We start from the raw sequence: 8,182 nt of genomic DNA, 5'->3' as shown, positions 1-8,182 counted from the left end.
TGTGCGTGTGTGTGTGTGTGTGTGTGTGTGCGCGCGTGCACGCTTCATGTGTGTTTTCCATCTGGACACATAACATCTCCCCATGTATGTGGAAATGGGTGATACCTACCACCCTGTAAATTGAAGGCTTTTATTGTTTTACTTTCTTGCTGTTCCTTTTTTTTTTTTTTTTTTCTTCTAATACAGTTTCCTCAATTACACTCCATTGTTGTATCTTCGCCAGGCATAAGTGCTTCTGATTAATGTTCATCCAGAAAGAAACATCTTCATGGTGTAGACCACCAGATTATATAATTGGTGTCCGGGTTGGTTTTTTGTCAGCAGGATGGAAGCTACAGTCACCCTGAAAGAGGGAACCTCAACTGAGAAAATGCCTCTATCACATTGGCCTGTAAACGAATTCGCGGCTCAATCTTCTTGAGTAATGAAGGCTGTAGAAGGGCTCTGCCCACTGTGCATGGTGCCAGCCCTGAGCAGGTGGTCCTGCAGGGTACAAGAAGCCATTAGTGTGGAGCTACGGCCAAGGGCCCAAAGGAACTGAAACATTATCTGCTCTGCTGACCCATGCACAGTGCCCACAGCCATTGACTGTCGCTAAAGAGGCTATGGGGAGACTATACACTGTACCCATCAGGAGCTAAAAGCGACGTCGCCTACCCAATCGATAGCTTTATGAGTTTCCTTTACAAAACTCTGTAAAATAAGCAGAAAGAGCAAGCCTTCCTGATTCACCCGTATCAAGGGAGAGACAATAGAAATATGACAGAGCAAGACAAAATGATGTTATCAAAGAAAACTTAAAAAAAAAAATTTCCTAGGTGCAGAACTCAAAGACAAGAAGTTGAAAACAGCCTGAACAATGTTTTACAATAAGACTCTGAAGAAAATAGTGATAACTGACAGGTAGACACAAATTAATGGGAAACCCAGTGGCAAAATGAAGAGAAATTTTAGAGTTTCCAGTGCAAACACTGAAGCCAGTAGCCTCAATACATCAAATAAAAAGCACAGCTGAAAGTCTCAAGAACAAACTAGAGGAGGCAAAAAGATTTCTCAACTCAAAAGAAGATGTTTTGAAATAACTCAGTCAAACAATTAAGGAAAAACAAAAGAATATAAATGTCCTTTAATACATATGGGATGTTATTAAGCAAAGAAAATTTCTAGTGATTGGGTATTCCAAAAGATAAAAAGGAAAGAAAAACTCAAGGCCAATGTTTCATCGAAATAATAGCTGAAACATTTTCAGTCATAGGAAGATATGGAGATCTATACCAAGGAGGCTGAATAAACCCCAAATATTTTTGGCCAAAAAGGTCTTCTTGGCATATTTAAATTTCAAGAAAAAGGTCAGAATTTTTGTTATTTTTTTTTTCCAGAGCTGAGGATTGAACCCAGGGCCTTGCGCTTGCCTAGCAAGCACTCTACCACTGAGCTAAATCCCCAACCCCAAGGTCAGAATTTTTAAAAACAAGAAGAAAACAAATTAAAATGGTCCTTACACAAATCTCATTGAGCAGAGCCTGGTGGCACACACCTGTAATTTCAGCACTTGGGAAGGCAGATGCAGATCTTTGTGAGTTTGAGGCCAGCCTGGTCTACAAAGCAAGTCTAGCGCAGCTAAAACCCCATCTCAAAGACCAAAAACAACAAATCTCATCAGACTAACAGAATGTTTCTCAACTGGAATCTCATAGGCCAGGGGAAGATGGAATAGCATGTTCAAAGTCCTGAGAGAGAAAAAGACATTTTTAGAGAGAGAAAACTACAGCTGGTAAAGCCAACCTTCAGACATAATAAAGAAATGACTAATTCCCAAGATAATCAAAAGCCATCAGGGTTCTTCAACATGGCACTGGCTTTAAACAGAGATGCTTGAGGGAATTCCACCTGGAAGGGAAAGAGTGATAGCCACCCATGGGGGCGAATAAGAAACAAAATTATAAAGAAGATACACAGGAGAGAAGAAAATCAAATATGGTCAACACAGAAAACCACCAAGCTGCAAAGATAAACAAAATGAGAGAAAGAAAGAAGCAAGGGCCCCGTAAGAGAACCAGAGAAAAGTTCACGGATACCAGGATTATGTCTGTACTAATCTGAAAGCAGATGCTGCTGGTGTGACATTTCAGCTGAAACTGTGACTGTGTCATAGATCTAGGAGACCAGGTCACCCCTAGAGTGACGTGGAGAGCAAGCCACTAACAAAAACACTGTTTACCAAAAATGAAATAGGAATGTCATTTGACAAGAAGTCCAAAAAGCCCCCTGGATGGGCTACATTAAATTGGCAGTTATATGGGAAAATGGGGGAGGATCCTGGATTTAGAGATCTCAGGAACTTCACTATGATCCTATACATATAACAACTGATTGTGGGAGAAGACTAATTTGGAGTCCACTGTGATGGATTGACTCTGTTGTAAGAGATGTGTTTAGGGTAGATTTAGCTCAAGCCCCAGCCTCGAGTTGCATGTAAAACTTCAGGGAGCCAGAACACTATTAACAGCATGGATTCTGAAAGCTTTGTTATGCCTTTTTAATTTTTCTTTTACAGGTGGAGTCTTGCTATCTCACCTTGGTAATCTTAAAGCTCTCGGTATACATCAGGCTGACCTTGAATTTGCTGTAACCCTGCCTCTGCTTCCTCCATGCTGAGGTGTTAGGTGTGCACCGCCATTTCTCCCTCTCTTTTAGCCATTTCTATGCCGGCCACTTGTCTGATCTGTTTTGCTTTCAGTCAGATAATGCATCCACCACTTGTCCTGATTTCACTTCTGTTACTCTACTAAAACACCGGACAAAAAGTAACTTAGGGGAAGACACCTGCTTCAACCCACCTTGGTGCGAGAGTCAAGGCAGTTAGCACTCACTACTCACCCACTGCCAGTCACTGCCACCTGCTGCCAAGAGCAAGGAGAAATGAGTGCAAGCATGTCCACCTGCTTGTACACAGCTTGCTTCCCCTGCTTTTACACAGTGCTGGACCTCCTGCCTAGAAAATTGTGCGGCCCACAGATAAGCGGGTGTTCCTAAATCCATTAATTTAATCACAACAATCCCCCACAGGGATGCCCACAGACCAAGCCAATGTAGACAACCCCTCGTTGAGAACTGGCTCCTGCCTGACTCTAAGTTGAGTAAAGTTGACAGCTGAAGTCAGTCATTGGACCGCCTTTTTAAAGCCCGTGTTCTGTGAATTATTCCTTGTTATGTTTAAGAATAGGAAGAAGTGGTGCTGTGGGAAACTAACTAATGCCAAGTTTAAAAAAAAAAAAGTGCTTTTAGCACCAATAGCCACATGTCTTCTCCCCATTGCTTCCTTCCTTTTGCTGCCCAAGGAGTCCTGGTTCAAAAACCACCTGGGAGTAGCCATAAATCGTTACTTACTGATTGCTGCGTATTGCTTTGAGGACAGAGATTGAACAGAATCCACCCACTCTCGCTATGCATAAATATATATTTCATGGAGAAAAACATCACATGCTGAAAGTAACTTCATCAAAAATATCTAATTTCAAAGCATGTATTGTCTTGGCCTCAGCTGGGTTCCTTCTAGCTAAGCTATGCTTTGTCTATCAGAGGCTAAAAAAGTCACAAAATGTGTGAAATCGGCACATGACAAGGTTTGTTCTGAGATAGGCCATTCTAAGAGAACAAAAGTTGCAGAAAAAGATCACATAGGGTCCAGTAATCGCTCACTGCATATTTAGACAGATAGATGATATTGATAGATAAGATGATGGATGGATAGATAGATAGATAGATAGATAGATAGATAGATAGATAGATATAGATAGATAGATTGATTGATGGGTGGATGGATGTATAGACAGGTGATAGGCAGACAGAGAGTATATAATAGGTGGAATGTGGCTGCTATGTAATGTTCACTCCCCTACCCATATAGTAACGGGCTTGGATCTGTGCTAAAGATTGTAGATGAAAGAAACAGAGTGTAAGCTTAGGAGACACTGTAAGGGTCCCGTGAGGTCCCATACAGCAAGGACATCTGCCAACCATGTTCATAGCAGATTTGTTCATAATAGCCAGAATCTGGAAACAACCCAGATGTCCCTCAACTGAAGAATGGATCAGAAATTGTGGTACTTTTAAACAATGGAATACTACTCAGCAATTAAAAACAAGAACATCATGAAATTTGCAGGCAAATAGATAAAACTAGAAAAGATCATCCTGAGTAAGGTATCCCAGAGACAGAAAAACACATATGGTATATACGTACTTATAAGAGATATTAACCATATAATATAGGATAAACATACTAAAATCTATAGTCCTAAAGAAGCTAAACAACAAAAAGAACCCTAGGAAAGAGGCTAAAACCTCACTAAGAAGGACAAACAGGCTAGACATCGGAAGTAGGAGAAGACAGGAAACAGGACAGCAGCCTTCCACAGAGGGCCTCTGAAAGACTATCAGGGTACCCATCAGAGTATCAAAGAACATGCTGAGACTCATAACCAAACTTTGGGCAGAGTCCTGGGAACCTTATGGAAGAAAGGAGAGATAGAAAGACCTGGAAGGGACAGGAGTTCCACAAAGGAGACCAACAGAGCCAAAAAACCTGGGCCCAGGAGGCCCTGCAGAAACCAGTACTTCAACCAAGGATCTTGCATGGAGAAGCCCTAGACCCCTTGCTCAGATGAAACCCATAGGCTGCTCAGTGTCCAAGTGGGTTCCCTAGTAAGGGGCACAGGGGCTGTCTCTGACATGAACTCAGTGGCTGGTTCTTTGATCACCTCTCCCTGAGTGGTGCAGCCTTGCCAGGCCACAGAGGAAGACAATGCAGCCAGCCCTGATGAGACCTGATAAGCTAGGGTCAGATAGGGTCAGAAGGGGAGGAGGTCTTCCCCTATTGGTAGGCTAGGGAAGGAAGGGAGGAAGGGTGGGACTGGGAGGAGAAGAGGGAGGGGGCTATAGCCAGACTATAAAGTGAATAAATTGTAATAAATAATAATAAATAACTTTTAAAATTATAAAAAGAATGTCAAAAAAGAAATATTATGTACTTTCACCCACCCCTTTGTGTATGTGTGTGTGAACATACTTATGTTTATGTATATACATGCATTTGTATGTACATGTACAAGGAGGCCAGAGGTTGGTTGCTTTCCATTCTCTTTAGACAGGCTCTCCCACTGAACCTGGACCTTACCAGTTTGGCTAGACTAGCATCTAGCAACCCCCACGGATCCTCTTGACTCCATTCCCACAGCTCTGGGACACAGCTGTCTGATGCAGTACAGCTTTTGAACATGGGTGCTAGGGACCAAATACAGGGCCTCATGCTTCTTCTTGAGAGAGTGTCTCGGTTCAGAAGAAAAGGCTACCCACTAGCACACTTTGCAGTTTTCACCTTTTCACTGACATCTTGACACATTTTGGATTAATTTCTGCATATGAGACTGTAGGAGTCCTGGTGTGTTGACCTTGCTCTTGATTACTTATTTGTAAATCCACTGATCTTTCATATTTCACAACATATTGTGGACAATACATCATAGGGAGTCCAAACATGCTCTCTCTGTGTGTGTTATTATCATGGCAAGCACACAGGTCACTGATTGTTCCACTTGCTCAGACCTGAATCCATTATTTCTCTGTGTTTGTGTAGGTGGATACCATGTTTGTCTTCAGGCTTAGAGGATTCTCCTAATCCTCCTGTGTGAACTTCTTGGATCTCAGTAGAATGTCAAAGGTGTCTGCCTACTCGCAACACATTGGGGAAGCTGGTGCACTTGCATTCCAACACTGGTCTATAATGTTGCCTTTCAGCTTTCGGCTATGCAAAGGCTGCTCTCTGTCAGACCTCTAAGGGTGTGCATTCCTGCTCTTATATAGGGACCTTCAGGGAATTTCCACATTGACTCTGCCCCTTTTCTCTCTTCTCTCAGGCTACCCTGTAGGTCCCCTGTTCTATACTCTTCCTTGGAAATTCGATTCCCCCCCTTGTCCCATTTCTGCTTAGTGAGCTCAGGAAGGCCACATAGTTCTTCTGTGACCTCATGTCTGCCTTCGCAGCTGTGCAGAATTGTTGCTTTTAGTAAATGTTGATTTTTGGTCTTTATATTTATTCTTTAGTTACTGTGTGGGTTCTTCCTCTAGATCTTGCCCAACAACAACTTTGTTGGCTCAGCTCAGCTTCTTCTGGCTCAGCTGTCACCAACTGTGTCTTCTCACTCTGCTAGTTCAGTTCACTTTAAACTGCCTCTTGTTTTCACTCTGCTCAATCTCTTTTCTTCTTCTCTCTAGCCCTACTCAGTCTGCTTTCTTCTTGCATCAACTGTCTCCTCTGGCCCTACTTTCTGTCTCCTAGATACTATTTCTGTCTCCCCCTCCTCCTCCTAACCCTCTTCTTCCTCCTTCTCCTCCTCCTTTTCCTCTCAGCTCTCAGCCTCTGCTGGTTTTTTATATATTCTCCTCTTCCCAGAAGTCCAAGAGCTAACTAACACTGAAAGGCATAGGATAATTTAAAGGGACAGGCACATAAAATATTTCATACTACACAGAATGCCCTGAGAGCTAAGTGCGCTTTGGTGTTTTCGCTCTCAGAGTCTCGTTCCAGATAAGTACTGAATATGCAGTGTGTTATCTGCATTCTATGGGATGAATCATGTGCTCCACTCAAATTCATATATTAAAGTCCTAACTGCAGTGCTAAAGAATATGACCTTATCTGGGAAGAGAACCATTGCAAAAGACATTATCTAATGTTATACTGAAACAAGGTAGAGCTTTGACTCAGTCTGACCAGTGTCCTTAGAGAAAAGGCATAACTGGAAACAAACAAGCACATAAAGACAGTATCACATATAGATGAACAAAGAAATCTATGGACTAAGGAGTCCAAAGTTTGCTTGTAGACCTTCGGAAGCCAGCAGAGAGGCTTGGCTAGACCTTCCCTCACAACCCTCGGGGAACCAACCTTCATGGCTACCTGATTTCAGACTCTGGCCTGAAGGACATTTAACACTAACCATATCAACCCTCACTAACCATACAGAGGTTAGTTCTAGGATCCCTATGGTACCAAAATCTGCAGATGATCTGTTCCTTTATACAGAGGCACAGTGTTCACATCAAGCCTATGTGTGTGTTCCAATACATATTAGAACTGAATCATCTCTGAGACACTAATAACTGGGAAAATGCAAATGGCTGCTATCCCATATTTTTTGACAGTGACAAGAAAATGAAAAATTGTGTATGTTCAGTATATATGCAGTTTTCCTCATAATTTTCCAACCCAAAGTTAGTTGAGTCCATAGATTAGGAACACTGGGGTGTGGAGACCCAACCATAATTTGCATTGTTGAAGCCACTTACATCATGGTACTTTGCTCTAAGAACTCAGAACACCAATACATTGCACAGTGAGTCTGTCATTAGTAGCTCTGGCATTGCTGGGAATCACTACTCTTTGAAGACCCTCTATTCTGAAGTACTTAGAGTTGGCTTGGGCCTTGTACTCCAAACCTTCCCATCTTCAGCCAAGTCTTCAGGCTCTATAGCACTTCCTATAGCTTCTACTTCCTCCAAAGAGCACTGGAGGGCCATGAAATCTGCCACAGTTCCATTTCCATAGACTCTAGCCTAGTCATCTGCTGTGGGCCTGAAACTAGCTTCCAGCCAAGCTAGTCTGAGGCAGCCAGGCTGCTCTGAGGCAGAGTGGAGAAGCCCTGAGTTAAGCATAAGGACACATTTCAGATGTCAGCATCCTTCTAATCCAGATTCGCTTTAAGCTTATTACATAGAAGATTATTTCCATAGTAGGTAAAATATATTTGTTCTAACAACTTTTGTTAAAATAATGTGTTGAAAACCTGCAAAAGAAAGGGTCTATCAACACTCCATCATGGACTTGGAGGGGCTCAATGAGTCCCCATCCCTGCCCAAGAGCTATTGGCAGTCAGCGCTTGCTGTTGAGGGGAGTCTTTTCTTCAGGGGTGCTGCCACAGTGAGTTGCTGTTGCTCCATTAAATAGTCCTTGCATGATACTAACACAGGGACTTCAGGGGGAAAGAACGGGTTCAGCAGCAACGGGACAGGGGTAAGAGAAAGTAATGGGTTGAATACAATAAACATGAATCTTGTCGCGCGCGGCCTTTGCCGATAAGGACGACGCAACAACCGAGGATTTCTTCAGCGGCAAGTTTAT

This window comes from Psammomys obesus, unplaced genomic scaffold (genome assembly GCF_907164565.1).
Source record: "Psammomys obesus unplaced genomic scaffold, mPsaObe1.curated_primary_1811, whole genome shotgun sequence".
Lineage (NCBI taxonomy): Eukaryota > Metazoa > Chordata > Mammalia > Rodentia > Muridae > Psammomys > Psammomys obesus.
The sequence above is the reverse complement of the archived record's forward strand: the minus strand, read 5'-3'. Positions refer to the sequence as shown.